General features: G+C 47.2%; 1 protein-coding gene across 2 annotated transcripts in view; it reads right to left on the bottom strand.

The window, feature by feature from the left end:
* Positions 1-23,288, bottom strand: part of WIF1 (WNT inhibitory factor 1) — a 358,763-nt gene that overhangs the window by 181,845 nt on the left and 153,630 nt on the right. The gene's annotated exons all lie outside the window — the stretch shown is intronic.

Here is a 23,288-nt window from a genome sequence, read left to right on the forward strand (position 1 = left end):
GGCCTTGGTGTGTCCCATCCTGTCAGTAACACCTAATAGTGCGGAGGAGCCACGCATAGAGGTAGCGATAGGTGACAAAAAATTATCATTCCTTGTTGACACCGGGGCAACCCGGTCTTGCATAAGGGAAGGTAAATTTAAGATGTCAGGCGAAGCCATGAACACCCAAGGATTTTCTGGGGCTAAAGGGTTGGTTCCCTTTACTGATAACGTTCTCTTATCTATTGGAGATTATGATCTGTCAGTTCCACTTTTGTATTATAGTGCCTCACCAGTAAATATACTGGGGAGGGACATAATGAACAGGTTGAATATGACGATCTCCTTTACAGAGGATGGCATAATTTGCTCTACTCCAGGGATTAACATGCTCGCAGCACGACAGATTATGCAAGCATACTGTGGACAGACAGCGATTAGGGCGGAGCCAGTAGATGGCGAGCTATTCCAGTATGGAACAGACATGGCATTTGCATGGATGCCAGGGATAGAAGGGAAAATATGGAGGAGGCCAGCAGCCTATCTGTTCCGACCAGAAACACCTGTTAATGAACCAGAAGGAAAGGTGTTTGTAATGGACTTTGAGAGCATTATTGCAACAGCTGATTATATTGCTGTGCACGCCCAAGATAAAGAAGGGAGAGCATGAAGGGCAGTGATAGCACTAGCAGAAGGATGTAGGCTGACCCAGGTGTCAGATGAAGAGCTGTTCTCAGAAGAAAAGGAGGAAGGTGAAATGGTGTTCATGATGAGTGTAGAAATATGGCTAAGAGTGGCTCACAAACAAGTAGCACAGAAAATTGCAATGGCACTTGAGGCACCCGCATGCACCCCAGTCCCATTCTTTAAGGAGGATATGTCAAGGGTGCCCAAATCATTATGGACTATTAGCCCTTATGACGTGGGATGCATAAAAAGCATAGGGGGTGTAAGGATAAAATTGAAAAAAGGTGCCATACTACCAAGAGTGAAACAGTACCCACTGTCAAAAGAGGCAGATGAGGGCATATATGAAACCATAACGGCCCTTATAAACAATGGCATATTGGTCCCCTCAGAGTCACCATGTAACACGGCTGTGTACCCAGTGCGCAAGGCTAAAGGGGGGTCTTGGCGCTTCATACAGGACCTCAGGCCCTTGAACAACATAGTAGAAGCAGAGTATCCAGTAACGGCAAACCCGGCCACAATATTGTGTGGCATTCCAGCAGAAGCATCACGATTTACAGTGATTGACCTTAAAAATGCTTTTTTCTCAATACCATTACACCCAGACTCACAAGATTTAACAAGCTTCACTTACCGAAATACAAAGTGGAAACATACCAGATTACCACAGGGGTATTGTGAATCACCCTCAATTTTCAATAGAGTAATACAGATGCATTTGGGTAACGTTGAAGTGGAAAGCACAGTGTTACAGTATGTGGATGACATAATAATTTGCAGTACAAACGAAAGTAAATGCAGAGAGGACTCGTTAAAAATGTTGACGATATTGGCTGAAAAAGGGTACAAGGTAGACATGGAAAAGATACAATACTGTCAGGAACAGGTACTTTACATTGGCCAACTGATATCCCAACATGGAAGAAAGATTGCACCACAAAGAGCACAGGCCATTTCAAGCACTCCAATGCCACAGACTGTGAGAGAACTGCAGCAATTTCTGGGGCTGTGCAACTACTGTAGAGCATGGGTATTTGATTACAGTTCATACATAGGACCCCTGCTTGAGGGTTTGAGGGAAGCCAATAAAGGGGAGAAAAAGTTGGGGTGGACTATGGAAATGAGGGAGGCCTTTGACGAATTGAAAGACGCGATATCAACTGCTCCAGTACTGGCATCCCCAGACTATGAGCGACGATTTTTCATATTTTCACATTGCGACTCAGCAGTGATGAAAGCAGTATTGGCCCAAAAAACGAGCATGGGCTATAAACCAGTAGCATTTTACAGCGGTCACTTAGACCCTGTGATGTTAGGTCACTTCCCTTGCGAACAAGGTCTCGCTGCAGCTGCTTTTGCAGTGGAAAAAGCATCAGCAATAACCATGGGGTGTCCAACTACACTGTTTGTGGAACATGCACTATTTGCAATATTGAATAAACCCAAGTCCACACTAACAACACAGAGGGCATCAGGTTATGAGATCATTTTGTCTAGAGCTGAACTAGCAATTGTTAGATGTAGCACGGTTAACCCTGCAAGGTTCCTAGCAGAAGTAATTGAGGAGGGAGATTACGCCCATGACTGCACCCAAATAACTGAAACGTACTCAAGTACTAGAAAAGTTGAAGAAAACGCACTCGAGGGAGGTGAGCTTTTGTTTATTGATGGGTCATCAACTATTGATCAAGGAGATGGGATACGGAGGACTGGGGCAGCAGTGGTAAAAATGATGGAGGCGCCGGTGTGTGTGGCTATGAAATGTGTACAATTACCACAGCATTACTCTGCTCAAGCCGCGGAACTGGTTGCACTAATATTGGCATTAAAGGAAAGTTTTAACAAACGAGTAACCATATATTCCGACAGTGCATATGTTACATCCACTGTCCACTCAGGGTTATCAAAATGGAGAAGAAGAGGGTTTAGGAGAGCTGATGGCACTCCAGTGCAACATGCCCTCTTGTTGGCTGAACTAATTGAAGTAATAAACGACCCCCAAGAACTAGCCCTAGTCAAATGCACCGCACACACCAATGGTGAAGACCACGTCTCAAAAGGGAATGCAGCAGCAGACGCACATGCGAAATATGCTGCATACTTTGGTGAGATATGGAACCCCACAGACTCACAGAGAGGGAGAGGGAGGGGAATGGCTAGGGAGATGTTGATAAGAGAAGGGTACACCCATCTCCCAGCCACACAGATTATGGAGCTACAAGCGGCTGCACCAATGGCCGAAAAAGAAATATGGGTAAAAAGAGGATGTACAATGTCACCAACCGACGCACTATGGCGCCAGGGTGGCACTGGAAAAGTTGTAATACCATTGGCACTTTTAAACACCGCCCTGAGCCAATTACATCACCCAGCCCATACAGGCAAGGAAATAATTGCAGCACGAATTAGAGAAGATTGGTTCTGTCCCGAGTTAAATTCTCATGTGTCGAATTTTATCAGCAATTGTCTCACATGTCAACAGTTTACGGCCGGTCATACCCTAAAGGTGATAAGAGGTACCATACCCCGGCCAGAGGGACCTTTTCGGCATCTCCATATTGACTATGTTGATATGATCAACATATGTCAAGGTAATAGGTATATGATTGTAGTAGTATGCCCATTCTCTAGGTGGATTGAAGCAGGGCCCTGTTCACACCCAGATGCATTTAGAGCAGCCAAATTCCTAGTAAGGGAGGTCTTCCCCAGGTGGGGAGTGTGCGAGGTGTTAAGATCAGACAATGGCCCGCATTTCGCAAACGAAATGTTCCAGCATATCACATCCCTGCTGAGCATAAAACACAAATTTGCATGTGCATACCACCCACAGGCTAACGGTGTATGTGAACGCCTGAATGGCCTATTGAAGGAGGCAATTGCAAAAATACAACAAACAACAAAGAAAAGCTGGTTGTATTGCCTTCCATTAGCCCTATTTGAATTAAGGAATAGGCCAGGGTCCGACCACCACCTCACCCCTCACGAGGTGGTTACTGGACGTCAAATGCGCCTTCCCCTAACGCCAACGTCAAGGGCATTCACTGACCACGAAAGTTCAGCGAGTGTGTTAGGTGATGAAATGTATCAATATGTGTCTTCTTTGATTACTAGTGTTGTGTTTGTGTCTCAACAGCTCGAGCGCACACGGGGCGGGTCTACCAGCAATCAAGAAGAAGGTGCCAGTACAGAATTGGAAAAGGAGAACTTGTGCAAACTTGCCAAAGGTGACCACGTGCTACTTCGCAATTTCAATAGGAAGTGGAACGATAAGAGGTTCACTGGCCCCCATCTGGTAGAGGACGTATCAACAAGAGCAGTAAAACTAAAGGACAAGCGTGCCTGGAACCACCTACATGATGTAAAGATCTACAAACTGCAGACCCGCCCCAGCGCCAACGACAGGTCCATTGGAAGAACAGCAACAACATCCCCGACAGCGGAAGGAAGTTCTACCACAGACAACGACCCAATTGTTCCCTTACCGTGTCACTACCCAGCTTCCCCGGAGACAATAACTGACGAAGAAAGGGGTGATCCCCATACTGCCCACCCCATGGTCACACGCTCAAAGAGTAAAAATACTTCCGCCATCTGAGCACAAACCCCCCGCCCATTGACCCCCAAGTATAGTTATAACTGAACTGAAAGACATTGCCAGCACAAATACACATGTAAACACGTGAATGTTCTCTTTTTTTCTCTCGCACATACAGGAACTGCGTACTATTGTATTGTTAAGAAAAAAGCTAACTAACAAGTTCACTGTCCAGGCGTAGATGGTACTCCCAGACGATAACTACCCAGAAGAATTGTCACACCAATTTGTATACGAAATAAAAAGGCCAACATACCTAAAAAGGAGAAGGGTACGTGTCTACTACACAGCCTTCCTCCTGGCCATAGAATATTCCATGCCCCACCTCCGCCCATACTTGCCGGTCCTAAGAGACCGATCACTTAGAGTAGCGTGGGAGCAGCTCTTCGCCTGGGCACTGAATGACTATTTGATAGGGAGAGCTTAAAGGAAACAAAACTAACATTTAATAACAAGCATTTTGAGAATTTTTAGGCGGGCAACTTTAACGTCGCAAGAATACGCTGCCAGGACTGCAGCAAGGTAAGAACAAAATGCCGGTGAGATTAGCATATGTAATAAAAATAATAGGGATTTTGATGATCACCGGGTTCTTGGCTGCCTCTGTATGGCAGTACAGCTATGCTATTAATTTTATTGCTGCACCCAAACCTAATATACCCCCGTCCCCTGCTGCAACAGGTGTTACGTCAGGTGATAGTAGTAACATTGCACCCAAGCAAAATAGAGTTAAACGCAGCACATACTCAGACAATAAAGGTATTGATAATTATATACAAGATTCAGCACACGTCACAAACAACATATGGTACCAACACATGACCCGCATTGGTAAGCAGACAACTGAGGACAGCTGCTACGTTTGCTCATTAATACCATACGCCATGAGTGCTTCACGAACATTTGTTGCTACAGAAATAGATGAAAAGACAGCACAGTGCATAATATACTTGGCACTGTTCCAAACGAAAGGAAGATTTCAAGGGACAGTAGTGCACATGACATGGAAAACACGAGACTCATACCCATATGAAAACAACTTCCTCAAGACCTATTTGAGTTACCACAAGAGCAGTTTACATGCTGAAGCATTCAGATACATAACAAGTGGCCCTGCAAAAGGAGAAACAAAGAAAGTAACACTGCAGTATCTACCATGTGATTGGTACGCCACTGAAGTTCCGGGTAAACAAGGATGCTGGGAGAGGCCGCTGGTGACGATAACAGGAAAGGTGTATCTGGACAACAGCTGGGAGATAGGAGTGATTGGCAGTAACATGGTAACAAAAGAAACTATCTCAACTATCGAGGCACACAATCACCGATGTTGGACGACGTGGATCAAGTATGTACCAATGCTCACGTGGGTAGAAACAGATGAAGACCCAATAACAATACTACCGCTGACTGCGCCCAAGGTATGCTACCAGCATAAAGGAGAGGTGGACGTAGGATATAACACCAATTGTGCAAGTGTGATGGAGTTACCTGAGGGGGGAGCAGGAACAGCAGTAATAATGGACCATTATTGGGCCTGTGGAGAAAAGGCATACCATACACTGCCTCCCCTGTGGAATGGTGTGTGCACAATGGTGCACGTCAATGTACCATCACTAGTGGTACCTAAGAAGCATGTCAATGTGGCAAACTTTCCCAAAATGGATGAAGGGGACAAGAGAAAAAAGAGATCTGTACCACTTCAGGAGGAGCAAGGGAACAGGACCAACAGCAATGATACTGTCCTAAATAGAAGAAAAAGACAAGGAGAGCCACTGACAGGAAATTACCTGTGGGGAAGGTCGGAAACGGCACTAACCTCAATACCGCCAGAACACAGACTATTCAGCAGAGCAGCAATGTTCTTCTACTCAATAATACACCCGGGACTGCAGGCTTACGCAAACGCAAAATGGCTCCAAATAACTAGATGGGAACTAATGATGACCATTAATTCTACAGTAAATGGGTTTAACGCAATAAAAGAGGAGCTGCGAGCTATAAGGATGGTAGCACTCCAGAACAGATATGTATTGGACCTTCTCACAGCAATGGAAGGAGGAGTTTGTGCAAAGATAGGACAATCATGCTGCACGTTCATACCTGCCAACGATGCTGACAATGGTACACTGACAGAAGCAGTTTCACAATTGGCCCAGATGCACTCCAAAATGATGGATGAAAGTAACGGTGTAAACAAGGATAAGAGCTGGTTTTCACTATTATGGTCATGGATGCCATCCTGGCTGTCAGATGGACTGAAAATAATAGTGGGTTGTACTATTTTGGCTGGAGCTACGCTGATCATAATTAGATTTTGGAAGGCCCGGAAGGCACGTACCACTGACGAGTTGCTCGAAATGGTGGGAATGCACCCCTTGATGCCAGCAGATGACGGCCAGCATACAGGTGTGATAATACAGGAGAGGGAGAAGTTGCGCACCCAAATCATCACCAACCATCTAGACCCACCATCAGTGAAGGTCGAGAACCCAAGAAACCCCAGGAGCTACATAGGAAAATGGGTATACTGTACTCCTGGAGGAACCTGTGAATATATGTATTGGTCATTTGAAGATCATGTAAACCATTATGGACATCTAGGAGGAATAACTAAGATATGGCGAGTAAGAGGAGATAATGAGAAGGATATGTTTGTGGTCGACAAGTCGACCAGAGGGGGGACTGAAGTGGGAGAATGGAAGACCAGGCTCCCGTCCTTCACCTCTCGCGCTTGGCCTAAAGGGTCACGACCCAGACACCCGCCACGAGAAGAGTTTGTCCATTTACCAGACGACCAGATACCCTGGTACAGGAACATACGGATGTGTCCATCTGCCTGCCCAGCAGCCCGCACTGGCCATGCCGACACCTGCGGCACGGACCAACTAGACTAAAATCTACACGTCGTTAGAGATGCCATGACGACCTAGACAACGGGAAGCACATCTGTACAAATATACACACTGGACATTCCCACACCAATCTACACGAAGAATATACTCAGTGCTATGACGTAGGCGACAGGCATATTCACGGACATGCATCTTTATTATTTTTACATAGGCTTTCAGAATGCAGAAACGCAAGACGCGTCATGAACTCATCTACAAAGCTTGCTCACGCTTCTCTTGAAACCAGTTACCACCATGAGAGGTATAATGAAGACACGATACTGGTCATGGAACTATATGCTACTATAACCTAAAGCACCTATGCACCAAACGGACCACTTATGCACCAGGCCCAAGTAGGCCTCAAACAAGAGCTCCCGTGGACATTAACAAAGCAAGAGTCAGGTTGCTGATCCTGCAGAATGAGCCCGGTGAAGCAACCAGCCAAGGTCGCAATGTTGCAAACCCACATTCCAAGAACAAAGCATCAAAGGCACGATGTTGCAACCTCGCACTCCGCGCACCAACGTTAAAGTCACACCTGCAAATTAAACCAGACACACAGTGGAAAAGCAATATTAATTGTGCAGAATTCTGCCTCAAACACGGTCCCTCCCCACGTGACCAAGCCGAACCTGACGAGATGCCAAACCCAGGAGAGAAGAGGAGTCTGGATCCCTCGCTACGAGACACAGGCAGATACACTTGAAAGGCTCAATGGACATCTGCGACAGTGGGAGCGGTCAGCCTTCCAGCTATGAATAAATCCTCACATTGTCTGCACGTACCCATAGTGAAACATTGTTGCAAATTGCAGGTACACCGAGAGCTGGGAACGGCGGTGGTCCCAGGCTGGGAAGCTCACGGGCGCACCAATCAGAACATGGGGCTCTTATCACTGACGCCAGTAATATTAACCAATCCTCAGGAGTCTTCATGTAACAATTCTCATGTATCTAATTGTAGGGACAACCCAGATATATCACCTGACTACCCTTTGTCCACTAACATTGTTCTCTATATGTGTGCTATACTAACCCTACCACTCGAGCAACCAATTAAGAGTGGCGATAGGTTTTTTGTTAACTTTCTGAAGTGACGCAAGTAGCGCGTCATAATACAGTAAAAAGGGCCTGCGAGCCCCACGATTGTGTGTGTGTCAGGACGGACGCGTACGCTCCTTGACCCATCCCTGCCGTTTGTCTAATAAACAGCAGAGTCACCTTGCTCCTTGTGTGTGTCTCATACTCTATCTCATCTGGGATATACACGGGAGGAGTTGGGGCCTCCCTGCCTGGAGGTCTGCGGATGGCCCGGCCGACCCCGGCAGAATTTCCCCCCGACACTACACTTCAGTATGGATTCTCACCCTCCCTCCATTTCCTGCCTGTGCATCCTACACTTCAGGATGGATTCCCCCCCTGCCCATGACCTGCCCGTGCATGCTTCACTTCAGGATGGATTCCCATGGCCCGCCTGTGCATCCTACACTTCAGAATGGATTCTCCCCCTCCACCCCATTGCCCGCCCGTGCATGCTACAGGATGCGTTCTCCCTCCCCCATAGCCTGCCCGTGCATGCTACACGTCAGCTTGGATTGTACCCCCCCCATGGCTCGCCCATGCATGCTACACTTCAGGATGGATTACCCCCCCCCCCATGGCACGCCTGTGCATGCTCCACTTCAGGATGGAATCTTCCCCGCACTACATGGCCTGCCTGTGCATCCTACACTTCAGGATGGATTCTCCCCCCCCATGTACTGCCGGTGCATGCTACACTTCAGGATGGATTCTCCCCCCCCCATGGCCCGCCTGTGCATCTTACACTTCAGGATGGATTCTCCCCCTCCACCCCATGGCCCGCACTTGCATGCTACACTTCAGGATGGATTCTTTCCCCACCCATGGCCCGCCTGTGCATGCTACACTTCAGGATGGATTCCCCCCCCCCATGGCCCGCACTTGCATGCTACACTTCAGGATGGATTCTTTCCCCACCCATGGCCCGCACTTGCATGCTGCACTTCAGGATGGAATCTTCCCCCGCCCTACATGGCCTGCCTGTGCATCCTACACTTCAGGATGGATTCTCCCCCCCCCCCCCATGTACTGCCCATGCATCCTACACTTCAGGATGGATTCTCCCCCTCCCCCTGGCCAGCCTGTGCTTCCTACACTCCAGGATGGATTCTCCCCCCCCCCCATGGCCCGCACTTGCATGCTACACTTCAGGATGGATTCTTTCCCCACCCATGGCCCGCCCGTGCATGCTACACTTCAGGATGGATGCTTCCCAACCATGGCCCGTGTGTGCGTCCTACATTCAAGGATGGATTCTCCCTCTCTGCCCCCCATGGCCTGCCTGTGCTTCCTACACTTCAGGATGCATACCCCCCCATGGCCCGCCCTTGCATGCTACACTTCAGGAGGGATTCTCCCCCTCCACCCATGGCCTGCCCGGGCATTCTACACTTCAGGGTGGATTCTCTCCTCCCGACCCCCAGGGCCCGCCCGTGCATGCTACACTTCAGTAGGGATTCTCTACCCCTCACCCCCCGGGCCCGCCCGTGCATGCTACACTTCAGGACGGATTCCCCCCCCATAGCCCGCCCGTGCATCCTACACTGCAGGATGGATTCTTTCCCCCATGGCCCGCCCGTGCATCCTACACTTCAGGATGGATTCGTCCCCCCCATGCATTCTACACTTCAGGATCGATTCTCCCCCCCCCACATGGCCTGCCCGTGCATCCTACACTTCAGAATGGATTCTCCCCCACCCACAAGGCCCGCCCTTGCATGCTACGCTTCAGGATGGATTCTTTCCCCACCCATGGCCCGCCCATACATGCTGCACTTCAGGATGGTTTCTCCCCCCCCATGGCCCGCCTGTGCTTCCTACACTCCAGGATGGATTCTTCGCCCCCCATGACACGCCTGTGCATCCTACACTTCAGGATAGATTCTACCCCCCCACACCATGGCCCACCCGTGCATCCTACACTTTAGGATTCAGGATGGATGCTTCCCCACCATGGCCCGCCTGTGCATCCTACACTCCAGAATGGATTCTCCCCCCCTCCATGGCCCGCCCGTCCTTCCTACACTTCAGGATGGATTCTCCCCCCCCCACCCATGGCCTGCCTGTGCATGCTACACTTCAGGATGGATTCTCTCCCCCCCGCCCCCAGAGCCCGCCTGTGCATGCTACACTTCAGGATGGATTCTCTGCCCCCAGAGCCCGCCTGTGCATGCTACACTTCAGGATGGATTCTTCCCCCGCCCCCATGGCCGCCTGTGCATGATACAATTCAGGATGGATTCTCCCCCTCCCCCCCATGGCTCGCCCGTGCATCCTACACTTCAGGATGGATTCACTCCCCCGCAACCCCAGGGCCCACCCGTGCATCCTACACTTCAGGATGGATTCTCCCCCTCCCATGGCCTGCCCGTGCATCCTACACTTCAGGATGGATTCTTCCCACCACACTATGGCCAGCCCGTGCATCCTACACTCCAGGATGGATTCTTCCCCCCCATGGCCCACCCATGCATCCTTCACTTAAGGATGGATTCCCCCCCCATGGCCCTACCGTGCATCCTTAACTTCAGGATGGATCCCCCCCATGGCCCGCCTGTGCATGCTACACTTCAGGATGGATTCTCTACCCCCCACCCCCAGGGCCTGCCCATGCGTGCTACACTTCAGGATGGATTAACTGCCCCCATGGCCTGCCCGTGCATGCTACACTTCAGGATGGATTCTCTCCCCCCCACCACAGGGCCCGCTGTTGCATGCTACACTTCAGGATGGATTCTTCCCCCCCGCCATGGCCCACCCGTGCATGCTACACTTCAGGGTGGATTCTCCCCCCCCATGGCCCGCCCGTGCATCCTACACTCCAGGATGGATTCTCCCCCCCATGGCCAGCCCATGCATCCCACACTCCAGGATGGATTCTCCCCCCCATGGTCCGCCCGTGCATCCTACACTCCAGGATGGATTCCCCCCATGACCCGCCCGTGCATCCTACACTTCAGGATGGATTCTCTGCCCCATGGCCTGCCCGTGCATGCTACACTTCAGGATGGATTCTCTCCCCCCCACCCCAGGGCCCGCTGTTGCATGCTACACTTCAGGATGGATTCTTCCCCCGTCCCTATCGCCTGTCCGTGCATGCTACACTTCAGGATGGATTCTTCCCCCCCGCCATGGCCCACCCGTGCATACTACACTTCAGGGTGGATTCTCCCCCCCCCATGGCCCGCCCGTGCATCCTAGACTCCAGGATGGATTCTTCTTCCCCATCATGGCCCTCCCGTGCATCCTACACTTCAGGGTGGATTCTCCCCCCCATCCCCCATGGCCTGCCCGTCAATGCTACACTCCAGGATGGATTCTTCCTCCCCCCCATGGCCCTCCCGTGCATCCTTCACTTACGGATGGATTCTTCCCCCCCCCATGGCCCGCCAGTGCATCCTACACTCCAGGATGGATTCCCCCCCGATGGCCCTCCCGTGCATCCTTCACTTAAGGATGGATTCTCCCCCCCCCCCATGGTCCTTCCTTGCATGCTACACTTCAGGATGGATTCCCCCCACCCCCCATGGCCCGCCCGTTTATCCTACACTTCAGGGTGGATTCTTCTCTCTCCATGGCCGCAAGCTGCAGCACTTCCACTGCACTTTACTAAATTTGTGAAAAAGAAAACAATGTCAGTATATTTGTTCATTACTCATATTTAACGAATTGTGATCACAGAAGAAGATGAAGTAAATCTCTTTTTTTACTAAAATTGGGTATTAAGAGTTTTATTCTTTTAAAAAAACGAACAGAAATTGAACTTGTGTTTGTTTAGGGAATACAAATTGGGTATGGATGGGACGGGAGAGTTCCACAAATGTGTGGACATCTGCTGTTCTTTCATTCGAGAGTACACCCCTGTGCCAGAGTTTGTTTTCCTCCCCGGCACCCCATTAACTATCAGAAATTCATAAATATTATTGGGAAAATTAGGTGTGCTCCTGGACATACAAAATAAACCCACATGAACGCCGAGGCCGTTTTGAGGCGCCTTGCTGTACTTCATTACCAATGGAGAACTTCTCTTTGTAACATGGTTACAAATCCCATACATTTCACCATCAAAAAGATGAGTGTTGCAACTCCAAGCTCCCATCAGGTTAAATACGTAGAGTCCCAGTCTGCCCAGGATTCTGAACTGTGAGGAGCTGCTGCTACATTCTGCTGTGCTGGAAATACTTTTTCAACCTGTCTAAACTGGCCCTTTAACTGGTTGACTCCACCTTAAATAGGTGTTGCAGGCGCGAAGTGCCGCGCGGAGTCCCGTAGAGTCCCAGTCTGCCCAGGATTCTGAACTGTGAGGAGCTGCTGCTACAGTCTGCTGTGCTGGAAATACATTTTCAACCTATCTAAACTGGCCCTTTAACTGGTTGACTCCACCTTAAATAGGTGTTGCAGGTGCGAAGCGCCGCGCGGAGTCCCGTAGAGTCCCAGTCTGCCCAGGATTCTGAACTGTGAGGAGCTGCTGCTACATTCTGCTGTGCTGGAAATACTTTTTCAACTTGTCTAAACTGGCCCTTTAACTGGTTGACTCCACCTTAAATAGGTGTTGCAGCCGCGAAGTGCCGCACGGAGTCCCGTAGAGTCCCAGTCTGCCCAGGATTCTGAACTGTGAGGAGCTGCTGCTACATTTTGCTGTGCTGGAAATACTTTTTCAACCTGTCTAAACTGGCCCTTTAACTGGTTGACTCCACCTTAAATAGGTGTTGCAGGCGCGAAGCGCCACGCAGAGTCCCGTAGAGTCCCAGTCTGCCCAGGATTCTGAACTGTGAGGAGCTACTGCTACATTCTGCTGTGCTGGAAATACTTTTTCAACCTGTCTAAACTGGCCCTTTAACTGGTTGACTCCACCTTAAATAGATGTTGCAGGCGCGAAGCGCCACGCGGAGTCCCGTAGAGTCCCAGTCTGCCCAGTCTGCCTCAGGACGGTATACGGTGTACGGGCAGTGCGTGAACAAAGATGGTCATCAGTGGCAAAACGGGGGTGCCTGGTCCACAGACAAGGCTGAAAACTCTATTTGAGCACCGCCAGTCGAAATTAACAAAAGATTTTGGCATAACCACAGCTACAAAGTCCGCCGTTGAGGTAAGCGATGCAAGTGCAGAAACGGATGTAACATATGTTAAGAAAATGATCATACCTTCTTTACAGGCGCTAGCATCTGCCCAAGTAACCACAAATGAAGAGGAAAGCGCCGATATACAAACCATGTGCACGCAACTACCTTCTATCGACCTGCGCAGCTTGCCCGAAGCCACTCCTTGTCCCGCTGGCCAGGCGACTACGCAACCAGCCCGCCCACTACAAACAAGCTTACCCTCCGCCGAAGCTAGCGACTTCATCGGCGACAGAAGAGATCTCACGTCCGAACTGCAGAACAGAATAATCATTGACCCCACACAATTCTTGTCGCCATTTGATGTCACGGATGTGGAACTATTGGAGCTACAAGTGACAGCGAGCTCCTTTGAACGGAGAGAAGTATCATTTGAGCCGCAGCTGCCCCAGTTGCCGTGCGATCAGACGCAATGCAATATGGTCTCTGAGGTACGTCGACGCCACATCCAAACCGAACCAGCTGCAGCTATGTTGAACAAGCCGGTTCTACAACCCGCAGCTCTGGCTTCGGTTTTGGCTTCCCCCTCGTAGCAGAGGCAATATCTACGCCTCGTACTTGCATCACAAATCAACTGCTTCTGCATTCCATTCAGACGGGATTCGTCTTTCCCGATAGGCAAATGGAACACAGCCAAAAAACTACCGCGCCTGGACCTGCAAATGCAAAAGGCACATTTAACAGGGACACAGTCCCCATTCAACATACATCGAAGACTTTGTTAACTGGACCTCTCAGTCTCAGCAGTCAACGCAGCTGTTGTGTGGCACCAGGAAGTGACTTGATTAAGTGGTCTGAATCTGACCCAGTAAAAATAAACCCAACAGGAACTGAGTCCAACCAAAATCAAATGACGATCTTTCTAACACTGAGCCGTGACGCCGCAGAGCGTGAGGCTCGCCTATCACAGCGGCTCTCTGAGGACTACTTGGAAATCAAAGAGAGGCTGACCAACAGCTTCTTACAACCAGGCAACACACAGAGGGCGATGCCTGTCACGGACACAAATCACAGCCGAAAAAATGCAAACTTGGCCGAAGTAAGGAAAAATAAAGGGAGAACAAGCACACCTTATCAAATATCTTCGCAAGTAAAGGAAACATTAATTGGGTCAAGTGATGCCCAAATCGACTCGGTGCTACAATCTCGGGACGTTACCATATTGGACCAGCAACACACGAACGGTATTGTCTCCGAGATTGCAAATGAAGAGAACTCAATGCCACGTATCGAAGACCAAATACCTAAAGAGCAAGAAAAGGATAATGTCCAGAAAGCTAATCTGTCAGTAGCTGCTTCAATCCAGATCCACAACAACGTGCTAGCCGTGACGTCATTGGCGTTAATACCCTTTGTAAAATTGTACAAAGCACTGAATGAGTCAATAAGGGACCAAGGCGCAATACTGACAAACATGGAAAATAAATTATCCAATTTGACTCACAGCTACTCGCTACTACAACAAAAAAGTGAAATAGAGGCTAATCTTTCTATGCAATGGCAACATAGATTGGGTGATTTGGCAATGAAAGAGCACACAAATTCGGCTGACCTAATGGAGGCCATTTTAGAATGCATGAAATGGTTTCGCCATTTAGATAAAAATCGACTGAATGATCAGTTGTGTAACAATAACTCACAAGATGAACAGCAGCCAAAGGAGTTTATCAAATCAGCCAACCCAGCGATGCATGCTGAAGAGCCATGCATCTCGACTAAATGAACACCCTCTGGAGTTTCAGTAGTTCCCTCAAAATCAGGACAAAAAGAAGTTGGAGTACCTGGCGTGGCCAAGTCAAATGTAAAACCTGTCAAGCAGGCTTTAACGTCAGTGATTGTTGATTCCACCACTCCGACAACTCTCTCAGAAGTGAAACTACAAGAGCCAACAAAGGGCATCCAATGCAATACCTTTGGTATTTTTCAGGGGAACGCAAAGACACTGGACCTATCCATAAAAAAAAGCGACGAAAATACCAAAACGCTTGCCGGCGCAAAGAAAAGGTGTCGTAAACAGCTACCAGTCAAGACCAAACAATTCATTCGCAATTTGTCTACACCTCGTAAAGTAGGACTATTTCAGCGACGGACGGCTGACAAGCCCTCCGAACCCCAAGTCGTTAATGACAGCAACGATGGGGTTTCGAAAGAAGCAGGACGAAGTGACCGGGTTCAGGAACCACTCCCAAAAAAACGCCCCAGGTTGGGCAAGGTCTCCTGCCATGGAGATGCTATACAAGAGTCTCTGATCGGTGAGGAGTGGTCGACGTACTCAATTAACAGTGACGAAGAATTAGCAAAGGAGGAAAATGAGGGCACTTCAGGAGAGCTCTCCTGGGCCCTGTCAAATAGATCCTTACCTTCTGACCACTCGCCCTGTGGATGTAAAGCAAAAAAAGGCAAATTGATTCACCTTCCAAACGAAGGGAAAGGTCTAATTAAGGTACCAAAGAGCGTACCATCGAGTGGGATCACTCAACCCAAGGAAGACGCAAGAAATAGAAATGTGTTAAGTAAAACTCTAAATCCAAGACAAACACAAGCACAAAGGTCAAAACAGGCTGATCAAAAACCTCAAGAGACTGCCGAGAATCGTTGTGGGCATTCAGGAGCATCAGGGAAAATTCGGATTGTGAACATCTTTCCAGATGGAAATGAGGTAAACCTGAACAGAAATAACGTGATGCGTTTACTTCATGTGATTCCTCATTTACGCACTATCACGTCTGATGATATCCGTCTCGTGGAATATATTTCGGAGACATGCTCTGACAAAGTTTTCTTACATATCCGCTCACAAGCGGTAGAAAAAACCCTACTAGCAGCAAAATATTAACTGCTCTCATATGGGTTTGAGGTTTCATTCCAAAGAGAGGAAAGCATGAATCGGCGGTCTTTAATCAAGCCTATGACCGAAGACAGTCGTACTGCCAACGAAAAGAGGAGAGATATCCTAAAAGACGTATTTAACATCCACCCAGCAGGATCTGCCAAATCAGCCCAGAATAAGCTCAGTGTTAACACAACTGGTCAGCGTAGGAAGTAACTAGTCTCGCAAAATGGAAAAGTGCTGTGTGGACTGGTGTCTTGGAACACACAGGGTTTTACCCATCTCTTTCAAGATTCTCCCTTCTCGCTAGACAACAATTTAGCGTTATGTCTACAAGAAACGTGGTTACGAGAAGAACCAATTAGAGATGGTTATTCCATAATACTAAACCCTGCAGGGAAAAATCGCCTTGGTCGCCCATTCTCGGAGCTGTTAATAATGTTGAACAATTCCTTTGGTTGGGAAATGAAAGAAACCTATATGCCCAACCTATTTGTCTTGGGAATCTTGTTGGAATTCAAACCAACGGTTTCAGATGTCCCAAAAATGTTACTGTTGTTAAACACATATTGGAACCCGAAGATGATATCTCCGAGCTGTTATTTGAAATCATTAACAGCAATCATAGACAACAATCTGGTGAAATGGCACTCATTGCAGATAATCAGATGTGGCGATCTAAACTGTTCCTGGTTTGATGACAGCAAGTCTACGTCTTGGTTCACACAAGAACCAGCTGATCCTTACGCAGAGAGACGACACCTATGGTCTAGTGCCATGGAATCCCGGGACTGTGAAATGCTGAATGGGAAGACAAAGAGTGATAATCCACCCAAACCAACTTGGCATGGTGGGACAACGCATAAAACGCTTGACTATATATGGATCTCAAACAATGTATGGGCTGACATTGAAGATCTTGAAATAGGAAAAAGCATTAACAGTGACCATGATCCGTTGGTTTTGCACTGGATGTGTGACACAATCACAACAGATAGCATCTATGGAACCGCTGTTGAGGTAAATCAAGGTGGAAACAGGCTTTGAATCAACGCGGCCCAAGTAGATAGGCTATCTCAAAATCTGCGTGAAGGAAATCTGTCACTACAAAGCAAAATACATTTTGCACCAATGCTTATGAAATTTAGTACCGCAAGGAAGTCAAGAGGTAGTCTACCTAAAGATCCAAAACTCTTCTTCAGCCGGACTGTGTGCAACGAAAAAAAGAGACTGCGAAAAGACATCAGACGCCTCAAGAAATTACAGTGTCATAACGTTGCCCATGAAATTAAAAAGAGAAAGCTGACTTACAGGAACTGGTTGAAGTCTTTCAAGTGCTTGAGAGACCAAGAAAGAGGCGAAGAAATACTAAAATTAATCTTGAACCACAATTCAAGAGAAATTTGGAAGATCTTAAACAAAGGTACGCTTAATCAAGATTTATCCCAGTCTAATGGCATCTCAAAGGCAAACTGGGAAGATCATTTCCGCAATGTATTCGGAGCCGCCTCTACACACAGTACAGCGTTGACACTAGAAAGCAACGTAACTTGGGATGTCATCGAGAGCATGGAGGACATAGCGCACATAATCCAGCATCTAAAAAATTCTAGAGCAGCAGGACCTGATGGCATAACGAACATCATGCTAAAAGAAAAAAAGGAACATTGGTCTAAGTTCATTGTCCATCTATTTGAAATAATCGCATCATTTAAAGAAATACCAGATTCTTGGCGATCAGCGGTTGTTGTACCAGTGTTCAAGAAGGGCAGTCGGAACGACCCCTCAAACTATAGGCCGATTGCACTTCTCGACACGATTGGAAAAATCTTCGCAACCTGCCTACAACGCAAACTAACGAGATGGGCTATTGAATCGGGCTTGATGGACTGTAGACAAACAGGCTTTACAAAAGGTGTGGGGACCGAGGTAAACCTGTTGCTACCAACTCTGCTAAAACTGGAGACGTTGAAGAAAAAATCAAAGATCTTTTTTGCATTCATCGACATGCGTCAAGCATTTGACTCAGTTAATCGAGTCAAATTGTGGAGAAAGCTATATAAGTGGAACTGCCCAGTTTCACTATTACATCCAGTGATTGCACTATATTCAAATACCACTGTATGTGTGCGGATGAACTCCTAAGGTGAGCTAACAAATAAAATACCGACTAAAAATTGAGTCAAACAAGGTTGCCCCCTTGCGGCGTTACTATTTAAATTATACATCGCAGACATTCCATCAGCATTTAGAGACGTCAACTGCTTCCGACCAAAGGTGAATGGGCAAAAGATTAACTATGCAATCTACGCCGACGACATTGTGTTAATGGACCTTACACAAATCGGGCTTCAGAGGCTGCTCTGTAGCTTCCAAACATATTGTGAAGCAAATGACTTAACAATAAATGAAAAAAAGACGAAGATCTTGGCAATTGGTAAGGTCTTCACTAAGAAAGATCGTGCATTCAAATGGTCCATTAGTCGAGAAAACATTGAAACTGTCTCTTCCATACGCTACCTAGGAATACTCTTGAACAGCTCAATAAGAGAGGCAGACTGGATGATGGATCTAAAAAATTGCATGAACACCTATGCTCTACAAGGAGCCCGGATCCACGTGGATTATGGTAAATTCACAACACTCCCGGTGTTGACATTCTACAAACAGAAGGTGGTTCCTGCAATCTGCTTTGGTGCAGAAACTGGGTGGAATCTGAGCACTAAGTGCTGGGAAACACTAGAAAGCAAGTTCTGGAGACGTGCACTTAGACTCCCTGCCTATGTCTCAGTAAAATCTATTAGACATGAGCTTGGCCTCGACTCCCTATATATAACAATGCTATGGAGATCAATCAGTATAGTAAGGAAAATAGATTTAACCGATCCAGCACCAGCCTATAAGATTTTGTCTGCTCCAATGCAACAACCTCATGAAGGGCTGCTGTTAGATCAACAAAATAAAGCAAATTGTTGATGCTGCCGACATCAAGTGGGAAACAGTGATGGCCACTCCACAAATAGCCAAACTAAAACTACGGCAATGGAGCTGGATACAGAACTCAGAAAACCGAGCTGGCTTGAAGACCACGTTGGATTTAGGACTAGCAGAGAACAGCTTAGATCATTTGCCTAAATATCTAAAGCAATTTCCCTCCAGATTCCACCGAAACAAATTCCTGCGTCTACAGCTAAATATATATCATACAAAAGATGTGCTGTGGGTTAGACACAATGAAAAAACAAGTGACAATACTTGTAGATTTTGTCAAGTGTCAGTAGAATCCTTAAAACATTTAATAATGGAATGTGAGGAGTTGGTAGAAGCTCGTTCACTGTTTTTAGGAACGTATGCTCCTGTAAATGATAATGTTGATGATTGGTGGTATTGGATGTTGTCTAGCATCAATGTTCAGTTAACATGTGCGGTGATTAATTTCTTGGAAAAGATTATACCAAATGAAGTAATGAAACCATCATCAGAATAGGAAAACATTGTGTTGCCGCTGCTGCATCATAATTATCTGGGTTTTTTTTTCCTTTCCTTTCCTTTCCTTTCCTTTTTTCTGAGCTCTGTGTTTCGTGTTGCGTGTTTTGTAATAAAAGTTTGAATAAACTGCAAATTACAAATAAAAGAAAATACATTTTAAAAAAATATACAAAATAAAGGCACTTCCTTGGCAGACTTAAGCCTTGATAAGAATAAGGATATGCCAAATTTTTATTGTCGACATAGCAATTGGAACAGGGTACAATACCCTGATTCTTTTTACACAGAGTTCTTGTTTGGCTCTTCTCATGGTGTTACCCAGAGATGACCTTTCTAGGTTTGTGCTCACGTATCTTGAGTGGGTGTTACGTTCTTATCCTACGTTGGTGGGGAGAACTTGCCTTATTCCAGCATATATCCAGGATCCTGACAATGAGAAACATGTTTGGTTACTTGTTTTTTGCATTATTAACTTATTATTATTAATTTTGCAATTTATTAGAAGATTGCTCATATTCATCACTGAAGAGTTTCTGAAGTTACCCGAGTTCAGTGAGGAAACCACAAATGCCCCTCTCAACTGACGCAGCACATAGACTGGTCAGTGTCGTGTTCTTTCGTCTAATTGATGAATACCCGCATCTCGTTGGAAGACCCACAAGCGTAGTAACTTTCTTAAGGGATCCAAGAAATACTGCAAACTTGAATGTGATCCTGGAAGGAATCATCATCCAGGTTGCAATCGATTCTGAAAAAAATCTTAGAGCTGTGTAGAAACACAACTTGGTCTTAATCCACAATAAACGCCCCACTAATGCGGGCAGAATATCCAATGAACGGGCTTCATTTATTCATGTTCTTTCATCCTGGAACTGCTCTGCAAATAAAAGAAGCATTTCAGACCAGCGCCAATAATAGGTAGCAGATCTACGCGGCGCTTTACATGGGATGAAAATAAGTAGGGGTCAGGCAATTGGCCAGAAATAGGTGTGGTCTAAGGAGGAGCATGCGGTGGCAAAATCATAATTATTTGGTGTTTTCATAGGCTTAATGAGGTCACCAACCCTCTCCCGCCCTCATACTACAGCCTCTTAACAGCGTGCACCCCAATCCCTTGTGCATTCAGCAGACGCACGCATTTTCATTAGAAATCATGGCTCTATAGAGGAGCATGTGGGAAAGTGGGGAGTTGTGTGTACAGCTCAACGCCCCGGCCTGTACCGTCCTAGAACACTTCCGGGCAGAACAGATGCACCCCGTGTTTGTTTTATGCATTCTCAGTTGTGCCAGGGAAGAGACTGAGGCACAGAGAGCGAGAGGTAGCGGGTGATTAGCCTAAGATCACAAGGGTTTCTTTTTGCTGTGAAGCCGGGATTGGGACCCGGGGCTCCTAGTTCGCAAATTACACATCTCATAGAACAGTTGTGGAATCCGATGAGAAAGTTTGAGAGGGCCCGCAAAGCGGAAGAGGTGTGCGCTAAATGGCCGATTTCTGCATTTACTTGACTTATTGACACTTCTGGCTCACTGCTCAGAGCGCTGTTTGGGTTGGAGAATAAGTGTGACGCGGATAAGCAAAGGAGGCAAACAGTTGGAACACTGTGGCGGCCGTACTTTTTCTATGGCAGGCCCCAAGCTCTGGAATTTGCTTCCGGTTACTCTCCGGACTATTCTAGACTACTCTAAAAAACATACCTGTTTGCAGAACCTCCTTGCGCTTTGCTGTACGCATCTTTTAGCGCCATGATGCCTTTTGGTGAAAGTTTTGCGCTGGACAAGATTGCAATAGCTAGATAGAAACAGGTCAGTCTCCAGTCCTTGCCGAAATGTCACCGAGTGCTATTTTTATGGGCACTGATTGGCTTGTGTAATGTGCCTTGATGTGGCCCCACCCTGTTGAATTTGAAGCAGCCTATGGCAAGGCACCTGGAGACACACCACAGAAGGCCCTGTGTGCCTGGAAAACCACTGCCAGGGCCGATCTTGCTTCAAAGTAAGGATCCAGGAGCGACCCATTCCGCCAGCTCCAGGCCCCGGGTTACTTAAAGCCCTGTTGCTAGCCTTCCACAATACATGGTGATACTCTGAACATCAAATGTGTGCCTTGAAGGTAACACTGTTTCTGCAAAAGTCAGTATTTTTTAATGAAGCATCTTTTGAAAAAGCTACGTATATTTTCTATAACGGGTACCATTACATTGAGAAACAACTTATAGTAGTGCTTAGAATGGAGACAAATCTGTCATGAAGCACTATATAAAAGCAATAATTTGTTCCACACCGAGTTCCAAGTCTGCCCCAGTCCCATTGTGTTTTGGTTTGAGGAGCTGCACGACGTGTTTGGAGTTTGGAGTCCTGCTTTTGTTTTTATTATATAAACTGCTCGTGGGCACAGAGCGTGGCATGGAGTTCCAGCAATGAGTTCCCAGTCTGCCCCAGTCCCATTGTGTTTTGGTTTGAAGAGCTGCACAATGCGTTTGGAGTTTGGAGTCCTGCTTTTGTTTTTATTATAAAAACTGCTTGTGAGTGCGGAGCGCGGCGCAGTGTTCCGGCACCGAGTTCCCAGTCTGCCCCAGTCCGCCACAGGACGCTTCCATGGCCGACTGTCTGCCGAAAAAATCTGCCTCCCAGACCCGACACAAAACTTTGCAACAGTGACATACGCTGAATCCCTGGACCGTTGCAAACAAGGTAGAATCCAGAAACAGCAAGGTAAGCAAACAGATTGTTGCTTTACCGTTAGACTTTTCATCTGGGGCGATGAGTGCAACCGCTGTTGACATTGCAGAGTCTGTTGTAGCTGACATAGTGGAAACTAGCTCACAGGTTGGTTTGCCGGAAGCATTGTCACTTCCCGATACGCTACCTGTACCTGTACATGTAATCAACAGCAGCAGCATTTGCGGTTCCCAAATTTTAAGCGGAAATCAAAGCGAGCCATCTAGGCAAGAAACGCCACTTGCACTAGTGCCTTCACAATTTCCTATGCTATCGCTAAACAATCTGGAACCAGTTTCTAAATTGATGTGTGATTTTAGGGAGTCCATTTCCAGTCCTGTGACTCCTGAACTTTTTTATTCGCCATTTGACATCACTGATGCCGAGCTGATGACAGTCTCAAACAATGAACCTATCTTGAACAAAGTCGAAAAAACCATTGTGAAAAGCCCAAAAGGCTCTATGTTACACACATGTATGAGCCTAAAGTCAAGTTTATTGGCAGTGTGCCGCTCAGCTGAAAGTCCCTGTGCAGTCATAACAGAGCCTTCACAAATCGATGGACCTAGCGCTTCAACAAATATATCTGATGTTACGCCTGACTGCAGTGGGAGCAAACATGGCGTGTCAAGTGCCTCCGTGAAAAGTTCTCATGTAATTCAGTTAGATGCTACCGAAGAGGGCGTGGTGCCCGACGAGACAAGGGCATTACTATTCCACGCGATGCCTAGCGACTACACTCATCATAAGTCCATAAGAAAATCTTTAGATCTCTCGGAATTATTGCTGGATGTAAGCAGTGAGAATTTTGAATGTGATGATGACAGGCTTAGAAAGCACAGCCTTCACCATACGCAGCCTACCTTGGCTACTTCAAATCTTGCTTCACAAATG

This window comes from Ambystoma mexicanum, chromosome 12 (assembly GCF_040938575.1).
Source record: "Ambystoma mexicanum isolate Mex_15411 chromosome 12, UKY_AmexF1_1, whole genome shotgun sequence".
Lineage (NCBI taxonomy): Eukaryota > Metazoa > Chordata > Amphibia > Caudata > Ambystomatidae > Ambystoma > Ambystoma mexicanum.